This window comes from Elephantulus edwardii, unplaced genomic scaffold (genome assembly GCF_000299155.1).
Source record: "Elephantulus edwardii isolate Elephantulus edwardi_28Jun2011 unplaced genomic scaffold, EleEdw1.0 scaffold00115, whole genome shotgun sequence".
In the NCBI taxonomy this organism is placed as follows: Eukaryota; Metazoa; Chordata; class Mammalia; order Macroscelidea; family Macroscelididae; genus Elephantulus; species Elephantulus edwardii.
Window position 1 is genome coordinate 10953594 of NW_006399865.1, and position 19123 is coordinate 10972716.

A 19123-nucleotide genomic window follows, 5' to 3' on the forward strand; every position below is an offset into this window, starting at 1 on the left:
TCAAGCACACATCATTCTAATAGCAAAATTAAAACATGAAGGCTGCTTTTAGGTGTCAGTAGTAGCAATTTTCTTTTTATACTATTTCCCCAGTACACTTAAACCTGACTCCCTTTATCTCCCTTCCCTTTTTTAATTTCTCCTTAGCACTTAAGTTTGTGATTATTGTTCTTGCCTGTCTTTTATCCATAAAAGGGTCCTCATTCTGTCCACTGCGTGGAGGTATTGTTTTGCTTGACCTTGAAACCTGCTCTGGGCAACAGGATGTAAAGTTGAAGAACACCATGTCCCAGTAAAAGCTTTGTACAGACATACATCACCTTTCTCCATTTCCCTCTGCCATGAGAATGATGTGTCCTAAATAGAAATTACTTGTGCAGAATAGGTTCGGGAACAAGAAGATAGGGGGCTGAACCAGTCTTCCTGTAGCCTCCTAACTTGTCACGATTACAGTTACAGTGTCCTGGGATTTGGAGAAATTCAGATCATATGGGGAAAGAGAAGAGCTTTAACAATAAAATATTGCTAGATGTATTACAAAGAAACCCACAAATTTATTGCCCTCAAGTCCAACGATAGTACTGCCACATAGGATTTCCAGGACTATATACATCTACATGATGCCATTTTCCTCCTGCAGAGTGGCTAGTGAGCTTGAATTGCCTCCATGTCAATAGAGATCTAGGTGCATATTTCTAGAAGGCCCTTGTTGTGCAATATCTCCAGAGTACACCTCCCTTCATCCCACCTCTAGTCATCCTTCAGACCTTACTTGTAAAGATGCTTTCACAGGCAAAATGTCACTTAGGTCTCTTCTTCGGGTTACTTAGAACATGGTAGTTCTCGCCATCCCTCTACTTCCCCAGCAAACATGAGAGAGGGAGAAACATCCTGGGATGGCCTTTCACAAAACTGAGCACATACTAAGCTGCAAACAACAAAGAATTGCGTAAAGCAAACGACTGCCTTTTATAAGCTATCTATGGAGCTGCCATATTCTATTGGTCATACTGATTATCTCTGATTCAGTGTGGGAGGAGTGACACATGGACATGAATACTAATATGGAGAATCTCAGAGCCCACCATGGAGGCTAGTAACCCCACATTAAAATGGGGAATTTTAACTATTAACTAGAGAAACTGGAGGGACAGCAAAAGAGAGGGATACCCTCAGTGAAATGGATTGACACAGTGACTGCAGCAATGGGCTCTAATGAATGTGTCAGAGATGATGAGGGCGGCACAGGATAGGACAGGGGGCAGTTAAGTTATTCATGAGGTCACTATGAGTCTTACTCAACTCATTGGCACCTAAACAACATCAACAAAAGGAAAACAAAAACAGGATGTGCCCAACTCTTACCTTTTATAAATTTTATAAATGTTTTATAAATTTTTTAACTTTATAGAAATTTATAAATGTGCTTTTGAGTCAGAACCAACTCATAGCTGACTCTCCAGTGGGTCTCAGAAACTAAATCACATGGGAGGAGATTGTTCTTTCTTCTTCAGAATAGTTGGTGGGTTTGAACTGCTTATCTTTGTGTTGGCAGCACAACTCCCTATCCACCACCAAAGTTCCCTTTTTATAAACTTAGCAATGGAAAAAAAAATCTTAATTATTCAAACTAAGGAAATGCATGTTTGATACATCTGACTCAGAAGGATGCTTGTAATCTAAAAAAAATCTGAAAAAAACCCTCATGCCTATTGTTGCTGTTGTTATGTGCCTTCGAGTCGCTTGCAACTCCTAGCGGCCCTATATACAACAGTCTTAAACTCTGCTCTGTCCTGTGCCAACCACACTGCCTCCGACACACCCATCCCAATTATCCCAGTCACTGAATCAATCCACCTCATAGAGGACCTTCCCCCCTTGGCACCTGCCCTCCACCCTCCCCAAGCATGATGTCCCTCTCCAAGGACCTGTTCCTCCCTACAACATATCCAAAGTATGTCAGACGAAGCCCCAGAATCCTTGCTTCCAAGTAACAGCCCGGTTTAACCCTCTCTAGGATGAATCTGTTTTATTGGCAGTCTATGGTACATTCAATACTCTTCTCTAGCACCACAGCTCAAAGACATCAATTCTCCTTTTTTCCTCCCTAGTCATTGTCCAACTCTCTGATGGCATAACAAGTGATTACAAAGACCATGGGCTGTATCAGATGCACCTTAGTCTACAGAGTGACACCATTGCTCTTTAGTACTTTGGAGAGGTCCCTAACAGCAGACCTTCCCATTGCAATATGCTTTTTAATTTCCTGGTAATTTCACAACTTTGAATCAAGCCTAAGGAAGGAGGGATATGCTTAACGATTAAGGTTTTGATAAGTCTGTCAGGGAGCTCTGGTGGCCTAGTAATAAGAAGCTGTGTTGCAATCCCAAAGGCATGTGGTTTGAATCCACCAGCTGCTTTGTGGGAGAAGGATGGGTAGTTTCCTTCTGTACAATTTATTGCCTCTGAAAACTCACTGGAAGGTCAGCTATGGGTCGGTCCTGACCTGATGGTATACAACACCACCACCACAATGACAACAAATAACAAAGAGTTCAAAAATGGGTCCACAATAAGGGAACTATTTAAATGATGTTAGATTCATTCAATGGGATACAAATTTGAAGACATCAAAACTATAAGTAGTGCGCGTCGAATTCATTGTGATGGTACACACACACACAAAATAATGCAATTAAAAAAAATTTTAAAAACTATAGGGAAAATTTCTTCCTTCTATTGTCTTGGAGAGGTTCATGATCTGACTATCAAAATGGGTCACAGAAGTAGACGTATAGCATTACTTCCCTAGGTGATGAATGGTGTGCTTATATATTTACATTTCTACAGACACTTTCACAGAAGAACTGTCACCAATTCTATGTAAACTATTTCAGAAAATAGGAAAAGATGGAATTCTCCCAGACTCATCCTATGAAGCAAACATATCCTTGATATCAAAGCCAGGAAAGGACACCACCAAAACAGAAAACTATAGGCCAATATCTCTTATGAACATTGATGCAAAAATACTGAATAAAATCCTGGCCAATAGAATCCAACGATACATAAAAAAAAAAAAATTCACCATGACCAAGTGGGATTCATAGCAGGTATGTAAGGATGGTTCAACATAAGACAATGTAATTCATCACATTAACAAAGCAAAGAAAAAGAACCACATGATCCTATCAATTGATGCAGAAAAGGCCTTTGACAAAATCCAACACCCTTTCCTGATTAAAACACTCAACAAAATAGAATTAGAAGGAAATTTCTTCAACATACTAAAAAGTATATACACAAACCCGAGAGCCAATATTGTTCTCAATGGAGAGAGATGAAAGGCATTCCCCTTGAGAACAGGAACTAGGCAAGGATGCCCACTATCACCTCTCCTATTCAATATTGTATTGGGAAGTCTTAGCAATAGCAATAAGGCAAGAGAAGAAAATAAGAGGTATCCAAATTGGCAAAGAGGAGGTAAAATTATCTCTCCATGCAGATGATATGACAGTCTACTTAGAAAATCCTAAAGACTCAGCAAGAAAACTACTGAACATAGTTGGCCAATTCAGAAAAGTGAAAGGACACAAGATCAACATACAAAAATCAGTTGGCTTTCTCTACAGTGACAAAGAGAACACAGAGCCAGAGCTAAGCAAAACAATACCCTTCACAGTAGCGAATCACAAGATTAAGTACTTAGGAGTAAACCTAACCAGAAGCACAAAGGATCTATTCAATGAAAATGGCAAAACATTATTACAAGAAACAAGAGACCTGAAGAAGTGGAAGAATATCCCCTGCTCATGGATAGGAAGACTCAATATTGTGAAAATGACAATACAATCAAAGGCAATATACACACATTCAATACAGTCCCAATACAAATTCCAAACCCATTCTTCAATGAGATGGAAAAGGCAATCTCCAATTTCATTTAGAATGGAAAGAGACCCCGAATAAGCAAAGCACTCCTTCAAAAGACAAACAAGGTAGGAGGCATCTCACTCCCTGATTTCAAATCCTACTACACTGATGTGGTGGTCAAGGCAGTGTGGTACTGGTACAATGACAGACACATAGATCAATGGAATAGAATTGAGAATCCAGAAATCAGCCCATCTACCTATGGTCGACTGATTTTTGACAAAGAGATGAAATCAGTTAGGTGGCGAAATGACAGCCTTTTCAACAAATGGTGCTGGCAAAAGTGGAAACCTATCTGCAGAAAATTCAAGAAAGATCCACACCTCACTCCATATACAAAAACCAAAGCAGATTATGGACCTAGGACTAAAACCAAGGACTATACACTTCATTAAAGAAAAGCTTGGAAGAACTCTACAAGTGTTAATCCACAACATAAACAGTTTTCCAAGCATCCTGGAAAATCTACAACCAGGAGACGATAAAATAGATGAATGGGACCTCCCGGGAATCAAATCCCTATGCACATCCAAAAACTTCTCCAACAGGGTAAAAAGGGAAGCCACAGATTGGGGAAAAATATTTGGTAAATGACATGCCAGACAAGGGATTTATATCTAGAATTTATAGGATACTAAAGAACCACAACAAGATAAAGGTAAACAACCCAATTGAAAAATGGGCACAGGAGATGAACAGACTTTACCAAAGAAGACATTCAGATGGTCAACAAGCACATGAAGAAAAGTTCAAAATCCCTAACTCTAAGAGAGATGCAAATCAAAACAAAATTTAACAGAACAGCGAACAACAAATGCTGGTGAGGTTGTGGAGAAACTGGAACCCTTATTCACTGTTAGTGGGAGTGTAAAATTGTGCAACCATTGTGGAAAGTGGTGTGGCGCTTTCTCAAAAAGTTGCAAATAGAGATACCATTTGACCCAGTAATTCCACTACTGGGAATAGACCCCCAAAGAGACCATAACTGACACCCAAGCAGATATATGCACGCCCATGTTTATCGTGGCTTTGTTCATAATAGCAAGAAGTTGGAAACAACCCAAATGCCCATCAACAAACGAATGGATAGAGAAGCTGTGGTATATTCACACAATGGAATGCTATGCTGCACTGAAAAACAAGGAACTCATGAAAAACTACACAAATGAGTGACCCTGGAGGACATTAAGCTGACTGAAATATCTCAGTCACAAAATGACAGATATTGCATAGGGCCACTGTTGTAAAATGGGACTGACATCAGGGTTGATGGAAGGCAGAGGAGGAGGGGAGGAATGCATTGAAGCAGCTGAGGGAGAGAACTGTTTAAAAGGGATATATGATTGGGCATCATTGTCATGACAGGAGTCCCAAATGAAGGCTGCATAGTGGAGTGGACTTGAGGGGAGGTAACAATGAAAGAGTTTTTCTTTTACTTTTCAAGGAGAAGAGTTAATTGGGGAGGGAGTGGGCAGGGAGAAAAGTGCAACAATGAATAAATGGAAACCCTAAGTCTCTGTAAACTTTCATTAACATTAATAAAAAAGATCAAATGCCAGATATTGAAATAATTAAAAAGGCATTATTAATAGGCATCAAATTAAAAAAGAGAACACACTTTTCAGGGATCCATAGACTTCACAAAACTGAGTCATATGCAAATACAGAGAACACTAGGAGTTACAGAAAATAAAGCTGCAACATAAAATTAGAAATTGATGAAATTTCTGCAGTACCACCAACAAAACAGAAACAACAAGTACTACTTTTAGTCACTGTTTCTTCCCGAATTTTCTCCCTGAGTTTTAGACTTGTGTGTCTCGCTGTCTGTAGGAGCCCAGAATCTCCGTTTTCTCACTGGGAACACTTTTAGGGCTCTTGCGATTTCCTTTATTTTTATAAATCCAGGGTCTAGCATAGTATCACCTTAGAATAGAAGTTACTTAATTGTTGGATGAGTAAGTACAATAAAGCAACATTCTCTTTTAAAAGGGAAAAGAAAATGGACATTTCTAGGAAAGATTTTCTTTTTTGCTATTGTTTTAATTGTCAGGGTTATGGTTGCCCACCACTACTTTTAGGAAGCATCTTAGATATATTGCAACAACAGTGGAAGGCCAGAAAACCATATTTGGCTCTCATTTTGTTAAAAGCAGACGGGCCCAGAAACTTCGGCCTTGTAGAGAATATTTTGAGCTTTCATTGAAAGAATCCTTAACTTGAAGTATGCATATACTGAAATATTTGGCAAAGACACAAACCAAGAACTTTAAATAATTGGTTTGGTGCTTTGCAAGTATGTGTATGTGTGTGCAGATGTTTTTAAAGATCTATTAAAAAATTATTTCCTTTGCTTTCACCTAATGTTCTTTTTGTTTTGTTTAAAAAAATGTTATTGGAGTTCAAATCAGCATGCTGGTTCATTTCCGCTCCTCCACTGGCAAACCCAGGGGCAGGGACTGCTTCAGTTTCTCTGCCTTCTCTTTTTTCAGTTATGACCAGGGTATAAAGATAACTGCTGCACTGAACCTTAAACTTCACATTATCCTTCTTATTCTGGACCTTGGCAGATTTGGCATCCTTTCACATGGCTGTGAAAAGAAAGTCTTTGATTTCCTCAACTTCACAGGACATGGCAACGAGGCTTGCGGGGCTGTGGACACATCAGGTACAGCTGGCAGCGAAAAGCAAGGAAGACAGAAGACCTCACCTAATGTTCTTGCTCATTTCTGCTCTCATGGACAGAAAATGTTAAGAACATTAGGTGAAAACTAATGAAATCTGAGGGCAGCTAATTCTAATGTATCAATATGGGTTCATTATTTTTTTTTTTTCACAAATACACGATAGTAAACTCTTAACAATAGCACCACATGGGAATTTTTCACTCTCCTTGCAACTTTTCTGTAAATCTGAAACTATTTTAAAATTAAAACTTAATTGGAAAGTTGTCAATTCCTAAATATATCACTAAATGCTTTCCATTATTCAAACTTCTAATGATCCCAAATATCTTATTTCCTTTATACAAGTACAATAGCTTACTCTTTTTAATATTCTATTCTGTTGCTAGCCAATGCAAAGGTAAGCCACTTGTACAATTAAACAAAAATCTAACAGCCATGAAAAAACGAACAGGTGAAAGAGATTTTAGTAATAGATGTTATGTTCTTAACATAGACAATAGTGGCATCCACTTCCTAAATTGCATGCCTCTGGAAACCCTATGAACTTTGATAAGTTCAGAGGGGCTTCAGGTCTTTTGTTCATAGGGTTGCTTTGAGTCATGTTTGACTCGAAGGCAATCAACAACAACAACAATTAACATAAAACTTATTAAAAAGATACCTTTGTTGTTGTTGTTGACTGCTTGTTAAGTCTAGTTCATATTTTATACTTAAAGCACACACATCACAACTTGGCCGAGCCACAATTCGAGGGCTCAAGAGTCACTAGCGTGGCTGATGACCGCAGTGTTGAATAGTTGGGTCTCACACTTCAAATACAGTTCTGCTGGTCCCAGGCCCAGCTGCATCTGCTTCATTCAGGAATGTGTTAGGAATGCAGACTCAGCTGCGTTTACTCTGGTTTAACAAGCCCTCCAGGCGTTCCAGGAATCACCTGTAGCACTCCTTAAAAAAAGCGCAAACAAACCCAAGAAATCAAAAGATGGGTTGTACTGGGGAAGTGTGCTGCCAAGGACTTCTCCAAAGTGCTAAAGAGTACTGATGTCAGTTTAACAATGAGGTGGGGCTTACCAACCCATGATGTTTTCAGTTGCGTCCTCTGCACTTGAAAGTTGGACAGCGAGTGAAGATACCAGGAAAAGAACTGATGCCTTTGAGTTGTGGTGTTGGACAAGACAATTGAATATTCCACAGGCCGCCTGCCGAAAGAACACATCTGTCTTGGAGGAAGTACCACCAGAGTGCTGCTTAAAGGCCAGGTTAGTGCAACTTAATCTCACATACTTTGAACATGTTGTCAGGAGGAGGCAATCCTTGGACAAGGACAGCACTGTGGTAAAGGTCAGTGAAAGAGAGGAGGACCCTCAACGGTATGGATTGACACAGTGACTGTGACAATGGGGCATCAGCGAGATCGTGGGGATGGTAGCGGAGAGGGTAAGGCTCACATCTGCTGTTTACAGGGTTTCTGAGTCATAGTCAACAGCACCTAACAACAACCGCCAGGTCATTCTGCCCAAGTTTTAAGAACACATGCTGGGGCGTAAGGAGCCGAGCTGGTGCGGTGCTTAACTTGAAAAAGATTCCACAGCAGAAAGACGTGGAAGTCTGCTTCTGTATGGCCTTAACAGCCTCCTAAGCTCTCTGGGGAAGTTTGACCTTGCCCTGTAGGGATGATGCTATGGGGACAATCAACTTAAGGGGAGTGGGTTTGTTTTTTTGGAGCCAAGCGCGTGAAAGGACAGATTAAATGCTGGCCTGTAGCAAACTTGTAGAACAAGGTCAAGGGATTTGGAAGCACAGAGGGGTTTGTGTTGTTGGTTTGTTAATTTTGGTGGTTTTTAAATTTTCCCTTTTTAAAACAAGTAGCATTTGTGCTGATGGAGGTGGAAGCTGGCTTTATCATTACCAAGGGAAGAGGTGAGAAAGAACTGCAGTGTGAACTGCAGCCTATGTGAAATGGTTCATGTGACAATTAAGTAATAGAAAACTAACACTTTGTAATTCATTTTGTACAAAGACTCTCTTCTACAACTGATACAACAATAGCCCTGGACAGTAATGACCCAATAATAAGAGCATATCTTGAGGGGAAAAGGAACTTTGTCTCAGTCCAGCAGAGTTATCAAACAAAGTCCTTTTGTGGTCATCTCATGTCTATCTCCTGTAATCTATTGCTGAAAGTTACTCCCCTTCTGTCACACCCTGTGAATAGCATCAACCGCCTCTGGAACATTGATAAGACTGGACCAGCCAGTACAGGAGATAGCCATTGACCAGAACTCCTCAGAATAAAAGAAGATAGTGTAAACATTTTTCACACTCTGCTGACCTCCCTCACATAAATTCTTGCAATGTCCAAGACAGGAGGATAGATTTGGGAAGCTCATACCCCCTGTCTCTTGTTGTGGTGGTGGTGTGCCATTGAGTCACTTGCAACTCATAGCGACCCTATGTACATCAGCTCTGAACCCTGCTCTATCTTGAGCCAATCTGAACATCCACCCTCATTAACCCAGTCACTGAGTCAATCCATCTCATCCAGGGTTGTCTTCTGTCCCCTCTCCAAGGATTGGTCCCTCCTTACGAGATGCCCAAAGTATGTCAGACAGAGCTTCAGAATCCTTGCCTCCAAGGAGCAGCCTGGTTCTACCCTCTCCAGGCCCTGTCTCCTACGTACTGATAGATAATATAACTTCTGCTTTTACCGCTCCAACATATGTTTTTCTGGCAGCAGGTGGCGAGGCGTGACTTTGCAGTAACAGAGTGGGTTGAGGAGAGAGTGCTCTCCGGCCAGGCCTGGGACAGAGGAAGTTCGGTGGTTAAGGAAGGAGAAACGAGTGGAGGTGGTCCAACAGCCTGCAGGACCCCCAGGGAGGGAGGCGGTGCTGGTAGGCAAGGAGCCTGGGAACTGCATGCCTGGCTTGGGACTCATGACGTTCAGGCACCCTATGTATGGGCTGAAATCTCACCAGGAATGGATTTTCCATCTGCTGCTGCCTGTAGTGGACTGGACAGCCTCTGCCTGAGTCCAAGCTACCTGGGGTGGTCCTGCCACTTTCTCTGTGACCAAGATGCCCATCACCTCTTGGAGGGGCAAGGAGTTGTTGGGCAGGAGTGGGCTGCCCAGCTCACCTCTCTGGTTCTCATTGTAGTAGTCTTGATGGCACTCCACTGCCTTACACAGAGACCAGGCCCCCAGGAGCTAAAAAATAGATAAAAGTATTTTTCTTTTGTTCTGATGTTGGTGGTTTGAGGGTGGCTTGGCATGCATCAGGCACCCATATTCCTTCCCTCCATTGGCACAACCACAAAGCCTGCTGCCTAGGGATATATAGGCTATGCTTGTTGACTGGTTTCTGTTTAAAGGCCCAACTTCTCCAATCTGAGCTGTGCAACTCTTCACCCAAAGTCCCGGTGAGGTTTTGAAAGAGCAAATGTACTTCCTTGAAAAGGAAACTAAGTCAGGTTCTTTTTGGGGCATGGAATAGTTGATGCATGCAGCCTACTCTGAGAGTCACTACATCTACTCTCTGATGGGTTCTTGGCCTGGGTTCTTGTTTTCACTTGTCCCTCAGTGGTTTTCTGTGACCGAATGAGGTCAATGCCAAGCGAAGGGAAGGAGTTACTCCCCATGCCCCAGAGGGCACTTACATAGGTACATACAGACTTATTTTCTCTTTATTTCCTTTTAATTCTTTTGTAAATACTTTCTTGCAATTTGCCTTTGCTGTACATTTTGTTTGAATGTGGAGGGGTCAGCTCTAATATACAATCACCTCATGAGGGTTGGAACAGTCACTGTGTGAAAGTTGTGGGTCCTTCATGTTGCAGCTTGCTTTGCCAATTTGTGTAACAAAATATTTCAGAAGCCAGAATGGAGGTTTGCAAAACTGCTACTCTGTGGAGATTCAGGGAGCACAGAGGGAGAGTTTCTAGTGTAAAAGTTTTCACCATTTTTCAGTTTAGGATCATTGAAGTTGCACTTTTTTGGTTGGGACAGGTTGGTCACCTTAGTGAACTCAGATAAGTGACAGGGATTGCATCTGGGGGTGCCTGACCACCTGTTGTTGCACTTAAAGAAGGTAGCAATCCTTTGCATTATTTCCATGCAAGATTTTGAGACTTATGTTACATGTTTTCCAATTCCATTTTTTAAAAGAGAAATGCAGATTCTAATGTGAAATACCTTATTTTTAAAATAATGTTGTTGTGTACTGTCGAGTCAGAGTCAGAACCGACCCACAACTGACCCTTCAGTGGGTTTTCAGAGGCAGTAAATGGCACAGGAGGAGAGAGCCCACCTTTCTCCTGCAGAGCAGTTGGTGGGTTTGAACCACATGCCTTCATGTTGGCAGCTCAGCTCCTTACCACGAGGTCACCAGAGCTCCCTTTTAGAATGTAGGCTTAAGTATATGAAAAAAATACTGGCTCTTTGGCCCAGGAACCTGAGATCCTAAATGGCCCTTTGCTTATCTGCGTGGTGGGGCAAACCTTATGCAGAAGTCAAAGTAGCATTTTGACTCCGTCTATGAGCCTTTCATCAGGCCCCTTGTTTCAACGTCAGCCTCTCCGTCTTGAGTTCCCCCTGCCAGCCACACTTGAAGGGCAACCCAGATTCCTGCGTCCCAGGTCATTGCCAGACAGAAGTGTTGAGTATGAGGGGAACACAGAAGTTCTGATCAGCTTGGAGAGCTCGGTGGGGTCTGGTATAAGAAAGACCTTGAATTCAATCTGGGGAATGTAGAGACTATAAATCAAGAGAGGTGGGTCGCACAGTGAGATGCTTTCACGAAAGATCTTCTGGCCTCTGTTGGGGATGAGAAAGTGAGCTCTTAGCAAACAACAGTTGACCTAGGAGTTTGCCATGGATTGAGCTTTGTAGTTTTTATCCTGCCTGTTCTAAACAAGGTTGACGGCAGCCCAAGTTGCCGGGTTAATTTGAGCAAGTTAACAGTTCAACACAGCCGCTTTTCTCTCTCAGAGGATACAAGACATTACTTTTAAAATTACCGGAGGCCTGAGCATCTCAGGTGTTTGCAGGAGTCTTACTTGAGTCTTTGAGCAGAGGTTTTTCCTGACAGCCTTTCCCATTCATTTTCTGTCTCAGAAAGAAAATATCAAGGTCAAGAACACACAAAGGCAACCAGAAGCTCTGACCATTTCCACGCTGGAGGGGAGGCTATCAGCTTGCTGTTGGGCTCTGGTGGTAAGGCTAATTTCTTGGGTTCTTAAAGGGCACTATGGTGTGAACTGGCTCCTCTATCAAAGCCATTGCCTGAAAAACGAGGGTGTGCACACTGCGTGCCCGGAAACCACAGTGGGTGTGCTTCACCACAGAGACAAGTGAGCCTGGTCACATGCAAGGCCACCTGCGTTCCTCTTCACAGGGCTTCCTCAAGCTTGACTGCTACCCCCATTCCATAGGCTGTGTCCCCCAGCTCTGGGCCTTCTCGCTAAAACTTTCCTTTCATCCAAAGGCCACATTTCGGTGGCGGTTACGTGCCATGAAGTCAAACCTGATCCATAGCTGACTCTCCAGGAGGTTTTTTCAAAGGTAGTAGATGTGGCTCCCTTGGAACAGCTGGTGGATTCAAACCATGTGCCTTTGGGTTGGTAGTGTAGCTCCTTCCAGCTAGGCCCCCTTTCACTCTGTCTTGTTGTGATTCACTGTTTCTGTGTGGGCCCCCTCGCTTGCTCTCTGGCGTGTGCGCTCTCTTGCTGTCCTCTCTGTGTTTCTGGCTCTGTCTCTCTGTCTCTCTCACTCACTCTCTCACACTCTCACTCTGTCTCACTCACTCTCTCACTGTGCTCCTCATGTAGGTGAATTGATGGAATCCAGTTTCACAAACGCTAGGAGGTCATACAGCAGTTAAGCATTTGTCTGCTAACAAAAAGCTCGGCAGTGTGAGCCCACTAGTCTCTCTGTGAGAGAAAGATGAGGCGTTCCCCTTGCATAAAGAGTTAGGGCCCCAGGAACCCGATGAGGTATTTCTTCTCTGCCCTGTAGGGTGACTATGAGTTGGAATCAACATGGCATTAACTGGTTAGGATGTAGCCCTGTGTTCCACGGCTCCCAAGGGCCTTTCCCTGAATTGACAAAGGAAAAGCTAAGATTCTAAAACCTCGGACTCACTGCTTTTGAGTTGGAGCTGACTCATAAATGACCTTCTAGCAGGTTTTTGGGAGGCTAGTCACACGAGGAGATTGCCGGTCTTTCTCCCTCAGAAAGGCCAGTGGCTTCAAAAGGCTTGCTTTAGCTGCGTCGCTCCCTACCTACTACATCACCAGAGCTTCTTGACTTAAAGATACGTTTATCAAATGTGCTCGTGTGTTCTGGCTCCCCTTCCACCATTATCTCTTTATGGTCCCGCGACTTTTCCTTCAGAGCATCCCCAACCCGCCTGTCTCAGCACAGGCTCAATTCTTGTGGTTATTTCTAAGTCCCACCAGCAGAGAGCGCTGTTCCCCAGCTCAAATCAAGCAGGCGTTGCGATGGCTTCGCCCTAGCAGGTGGGGAAGAGTAGTGGCAGCTGTTTTTGAAAGATTTTTTTTTTTTTTTTTTTTTTTGGCCAAGAGGTCAGAGCAGAGGTAGATGAGAAAAACGAATTCCTTTTCAACACTCACCTCGCAAACCCTTTCTTGTGGTGGTTTCGAGTATAGCTGCCCCCAATTTCTATAGTAGATGTGTTTGTAAGAATTCCACATGCTACTTAAAAGTACACACAAGGAAGCTTCCTGGCTTGAAACGGCAGCTGCTGAATCTCTTGCAAAGCAAATTTGTGTGTATAGTTCAAATAAGGCTTATCTGCTGGAATTTTCATCAGAAAAATTGGGGCTTTGGGGGGTTATTTTAACTATTTCTTATATTTTATACTGGTTTACTTACAAAATTCATATACATTGTTTTTTCACACCGGATCTTTCCCCTTTCCTTTACCCACCGCTCCCTCCACCCATCCAATTTTGCGACCTTATCATTAAGCCTAGTCCCATACACTCGTCCTCAACCCTCTGCTCCTCCCCTCTTTGGATATTAGTACTTGTTCTACAATGATGGTCCTATTACAGTGTTTGTCTTCATGAGACTGAGTTCACTCAGCATAATGCTCTCCAGTCCCTCCCATGTTAGGTAATAATTTTCAAAATTATTGCTCCTGCATGCTGCTTAGTATTCCATTGGGCGAATGAATGTACCATAATTTCTCAATCTTTTCCATTGTGATTGGACATTTGGGCTGTTTCCATGTTCGTGCTATGGTGAATAATGCCGTATGAATATTGGTGTACAAGTCTCTGTACTTCAATTGTCATTTTCTTAGGGTATATTCCAAGCAGTGGAATAGCTGGGTCATAAGGAATTTCTATGTCCAGCTTTTTGAGGAAATCTCAAACTGCCTTCCAGAGTGGTTGTACCATTTTACAATCCCATTGTTAATGTATCGATTCCTACCTCTCCACATCCTCTCCAACATTTATAACTTGCTACCTTGCTAAACTTTGCCACTGCTACTGGGGTAAGATGGTATACCATTGCGGTTTGGATTTGCATCTCTTTGATTGCCAGTGATTTGGAGCATTTCTTCATGCATCTGTTGGCCATCCGAATGTCCTCCTCTGTGAAAGGTCTTTCCATGTTTCTTGTCCATTTTTTAATTGGTTTATCAGTCTTTTTCTTCTGGAGGCCCAGGAGTTTTCTGTAAACTTTTGTTATGAGACCCTAGTCAGAGACAGTATTGCCAAATGTTTGTTCCCAGTCAGTAGTAGGTTTTCTTTTCAGCCTGTCGGAAAATGTTTTTGATGAGTACAGAGATAATAATTTTTAGAATGTCCCATTCATCAATTTTACCCTCTTCAGAATATGCATTTCTGTCTGTATTTGGCAGTCTCTTTATACCGTATATTAGGCCTTCTAAGCTTACTACACAGCAGTAGTAACCAAAACAGCATGGTACTGGTACAACAGCCACATAGACCAATAGAACAGAGTTGAGAACCCGGAAATGGACCCATCTATCTACAATCAACTGCTATTTCGCAAGGATATCAAAGCTGTAAAATGGGGAAATGACAACCTCTTCCACAAATGATGCTGGCCAAACTGGACTGCTACCTGCAGAAAGCTGAAACAGGATCCACATCTCACACCATACACCAAAATCAACTCACGGTAGATCAGAGACCTGGGAATGAAGCCCCAAACCATAAAGTTTAATGAAAAGGGCCATGGTTCTGTATGTTTCCTTCTGAGGAACCTCATTTTCAGGTTGCATCTCAGGCTGTTGGAGCCCCCACTGAGTCAGTTACAGAGCTGTCTCCGGGGACATGATCCTTGATAACCCCTGGGGTGGGTTGGTGGCCACCAGATAGGAGATATGTTTAGATGTCAAAACTCAGTTGTTTGTGTGCCCCTGGCCTTGAGTGTATAGAGGCCAGTGAGGCTGCTGAATAGTGTGTATCACACAGCTTGGCCCTCAAGATGAAGAATGCTGACTTAAGGTGGAGAAACCCTTCCAGTCCATGGGAGCCCTCTGAGACCTTCATCCTTATCCACTGCAGACAAGGAAGGGCATGGTGGTTTGTGTGTGCCTACTATGTGCAGGTCCTGGACACTTCTTAGGTATTTCTTACTACTGTTGTGTGCTGTCAAGTTAGAACCAACCCATAGCTGACCCTCCAGTGGCTAACACTGAGAAAAATGGGAATGTCAGAACACTTGATTATGCTCATGTGAAACCTCTACTTACTTAGATCAGGAAGAAGTCCCCAGAACAGAGCAAGGAAGCACTACTTGGTTCAAAATAAAGGAATGTGTGTCAGGGATGTGTCCTGTCTTCATACCTTTTCAATCTCTATGCAGACCAGATAATTTGGGAGGCTGGGCTTTATGAGGAGGAATGTGGCATCAGGATTGAAGACTCATCAACAACCTGCGTTACGCAGATGACACAACCTTGCTTGCTGAAACTGAGGAGGACTTGGAGCATTTGCTGCAGGACAGGAACTCCAGTGTTCAATATGGATTGAGAAAACAGGTTCTCATCACTGGGCCAGTTGGCAGCACTATCATAGATGGAGAAGAGATTGAGGTTTTTCACAATTTCAGCTTGCTTGGTTCCACAATCAACACTCTTGGCATTAGCAGTCAGGAAATCAAAAGACAAGTTGTATTGGGAAAGTCTGCTACCAGGTACCTCTCCAGAGTACAATGATGTCAGTCTAGAGACCAAGGTGTGCCAGATCCAAGTCCTGGTCTTTGCAATTACTTGCTTTGCATCAGAGAACTGGACAATAACAAAGGGTGACAGAAGAATCAATGCCTTTGAGTTATGGTACTGAAGAAGAGTACTGAACATACCATGGACTGCTAAGGGAACAGGTCTGCCCTGGAGAGGGTGAAACTAGGTTGCTCCTTGGAAGCAAGGAATTTGAAGTTCTGTCTCACACACTTTGGGCATGCTGCCAAGAGGGCCCAGGCCTTGGAGAAGGATGTAATGCTTGGAAGGGTGGAGGGACAGCACAGGAGACGACAACCCTGGATGAGAGGGATTGACACAGTGACTAGGGTAACGGGGACAGGTGTGTCGGAGACAGTGGGATTGGTTCAGGATGGGGCAGAGTTCAGAGCTATTGTTCATAAGGTTGTTATGAGTTTACTCAATGGCACATATTAACAACAAAACTTAGGGCATGTGTGGGAAGAACCTAGGTTTAGAATACTTGAGGACTCCAAAGTTTCCTAAAGGTTATAACTGCTGTGTTTTGAGGTCAGGTAGTGCTACTTCATTTTTTCTCCCACTTCATTTTTGTTTCTCAGAAGTGTTTTGCTTATTCGGGGTCTCTTATCTCTCCAAATAAACTTGATAATTTCCCTTTTGATCGCCTTGAAAAAATGAATATCTGTATTGGGATTGTATTGAGCGTGTAGACTGCTTTTGGTAGGATTGTCATTTTCACAATATTGAGTCTTCCTATCCATGAACAGGGTATATTTCTCCATTTCTTTAGGTCTTTTTATTGTGTCTTGCAGAAATGTTCTGTAGTTTTCTTTGTACAGTCTTTTGTATCTCTAGTTAGGTTGACTCCTAAGTATCTCTATTTGTGCTTGGCTATTGCAAAGACTAAAGTTTCTCTCTAACAAAGACAAACTGTGTATAGCTGAGTGTGGTGGCCTAGTGGATAAGGAGTTGCGCTGTCAACCCAAAGGCAAGCAGTTCAAATTCACCAGCTACTTGATGGACAGGTAATCCTCCTGCAGTGTGATTTATAGCTTCTGAAAGCCCCTTGTTGGTTCAGACTCAATGGCAATGAGTGAGTGAGTGAGGGGGGCAGAAGAGGGCGTTGGGTCACTGGTCTGTGATTTTCCAACTGCCATTATGGGTTAAAACAAAACCCAAGGGAGCTAATGTTTTCGCTGAGACAACTAGACCAGGGAAAGTTTAAGTTATTGGTGGCTCTGGGAATGCAACAGATGGAAAAGATGACAACAGTGACTGGCCAGAGAACTCAAGATTCGGACTTGCAATGCCAAGGCCAGAGGTGTGAATTAAAGGGAAGGGGAAGGTGGCCAAGGTGTCCACTCACCTGATGTTAGCTGCACCTCAGAATCGCCAGGGGATCTGGAAAAATCTTTTCACACTCAGATCTGGGCCCTAAGGTTCTGATGTCTATCAGAGGCTGGCCAGGTACATGCCACACTGATCCTGAGGCCTGTTTTGCCCTCAGGGTCTATTCTCCTCTTTGCCGTTCCTTTTTGCCCTTTCCAAGCTAGCCAGTTTTTCTGCTAATAGCCAAGTAGTCAACCCCTCTCTCAGGCTCAAAGGAAGGAAAATGAGGCAGCATTTAGGTCAGCAGTAGTTTGGCAATAAGCATGGACGGGCCTGGCTAGAAGACCACCTTTTGTGAAGCAGTGTTCTTCTGGAGGTGTATGTTGTTGTTGTGTGCCACGGAGTCAGAGCTGACCCTCCAGTGGCTTTTAAGAGGCAGTAAATCGGATTGCCCATCATTCTCCCTCTGAGGAGCGGGTAGACTGGACCCACTTGCCTCTGAGATTTCGGTGCACCTTCTTTTCACCAGGCCATATGGGCTGTGATTAAAGGCAAAGTCAGGCATTTCAGGGACCTCAGTTGGCCTTGCTTTCTTTTACTATCCATAAATAAACAAACAAAACCCATAAAGACCACAATTATCTGGTAAAAAAAATCCCCCACAGCTCAAACTCATTGCTGTCAAGTTGAACAGACTCCTGGCTAGCCATCCAGTGGGTTTTCACAGGCTGTGAATGAATGGCACAGGGGGAGACGACCCATCTTTCTCCCATGGAGTAGCTGGTGTGTTCAAACCATGTTGCTCTGAGTTGGCAGTTCCTTACCAGTAAGCCTCCAGAGTTTGCTCCAAAGTCACTAGCGCCCCCTGTGGTAGTCAAAGGTCTGTTTATTCGTGTGCTTTTTGCCTTTGAGTCTGTCCAGACTCATAACAGCCCCATGCGGCAGAGAGCGGAACTGTTCTGTAGAGTTTTCTAGGCTATGATCTTTCTGGAAGCAGATTGCCAAGTCTTTTCTCCCACAGAGCTGCCAAATAAGTTCAAACTGCCAACCTTTCAGTTCCCAGCTAAGCCTTTAACCACTGCACCCCCAGGGTTCCTTTAATAAACAAGGTCTTACACGGGCTAATTTATGGAGCCCTCATTGTGTGCTAGGCTCTGTCCTTGGCACCCTCAGACTATGCTTGTCACATTTTCTCCATTTTAAAGATGAGCAAGTAGAAACAGAGAGCTTAGGTGATGTACTCAAATCACACAGCTCCTTGGCTTCTATCTAGGCCACCCCTAGGTGCAGTGAGCGATACCGTTTTTTGCTTGGATATAGATGCCAATTTATTGATATCCTTCCCTTGGAGTATTTTTCATATTTCAAGACAGAGAGCTACATGGATCCACTGGAGGATTTAAAGGTTCGTCCAGGTAGCTGAAAGATTTAGAATATTCTCATTTCATTATAACCCAGCAGGGTTCAGCCGATGGTGCATTGTGGGTGCAGGAAGAAAATATTGAACCCATTTATATCTGTTGTATTCTTTCAAAACTTCTACTTTTGCACTTATTTTCGAATTTATGTGTTTGTTCAGTAGACCATGCATGTAATTTATAAGTTAGTTTGCATACTCTGGTGGGTGACCAAAGGTTTTCTTTGTACACCGCTGATGAGATTTTGATAATTGCTTGCTTTGTGTTGGATGTACACTTGGCTGAGAGTGTAAAAACCACTTGTGAAGATCCGGTCCTGTTTTGAAATCCTCATGATGCCTACGATTGGAAAGAATCAAGCAATCTATTTCTGCAAGATGAGTCAGAGAGTTCAGATATTTTACTTTTGTGTGTCTAGATTTCCATGTACTGTGGCAAAGGGGGGGCATATTTATACCTGTGGGTTCAGAGACGTCTACACTCCTTTACTGAGCATCTACAAAGTGTCAGGCACTGTGATTGACATATAAGATCCAGT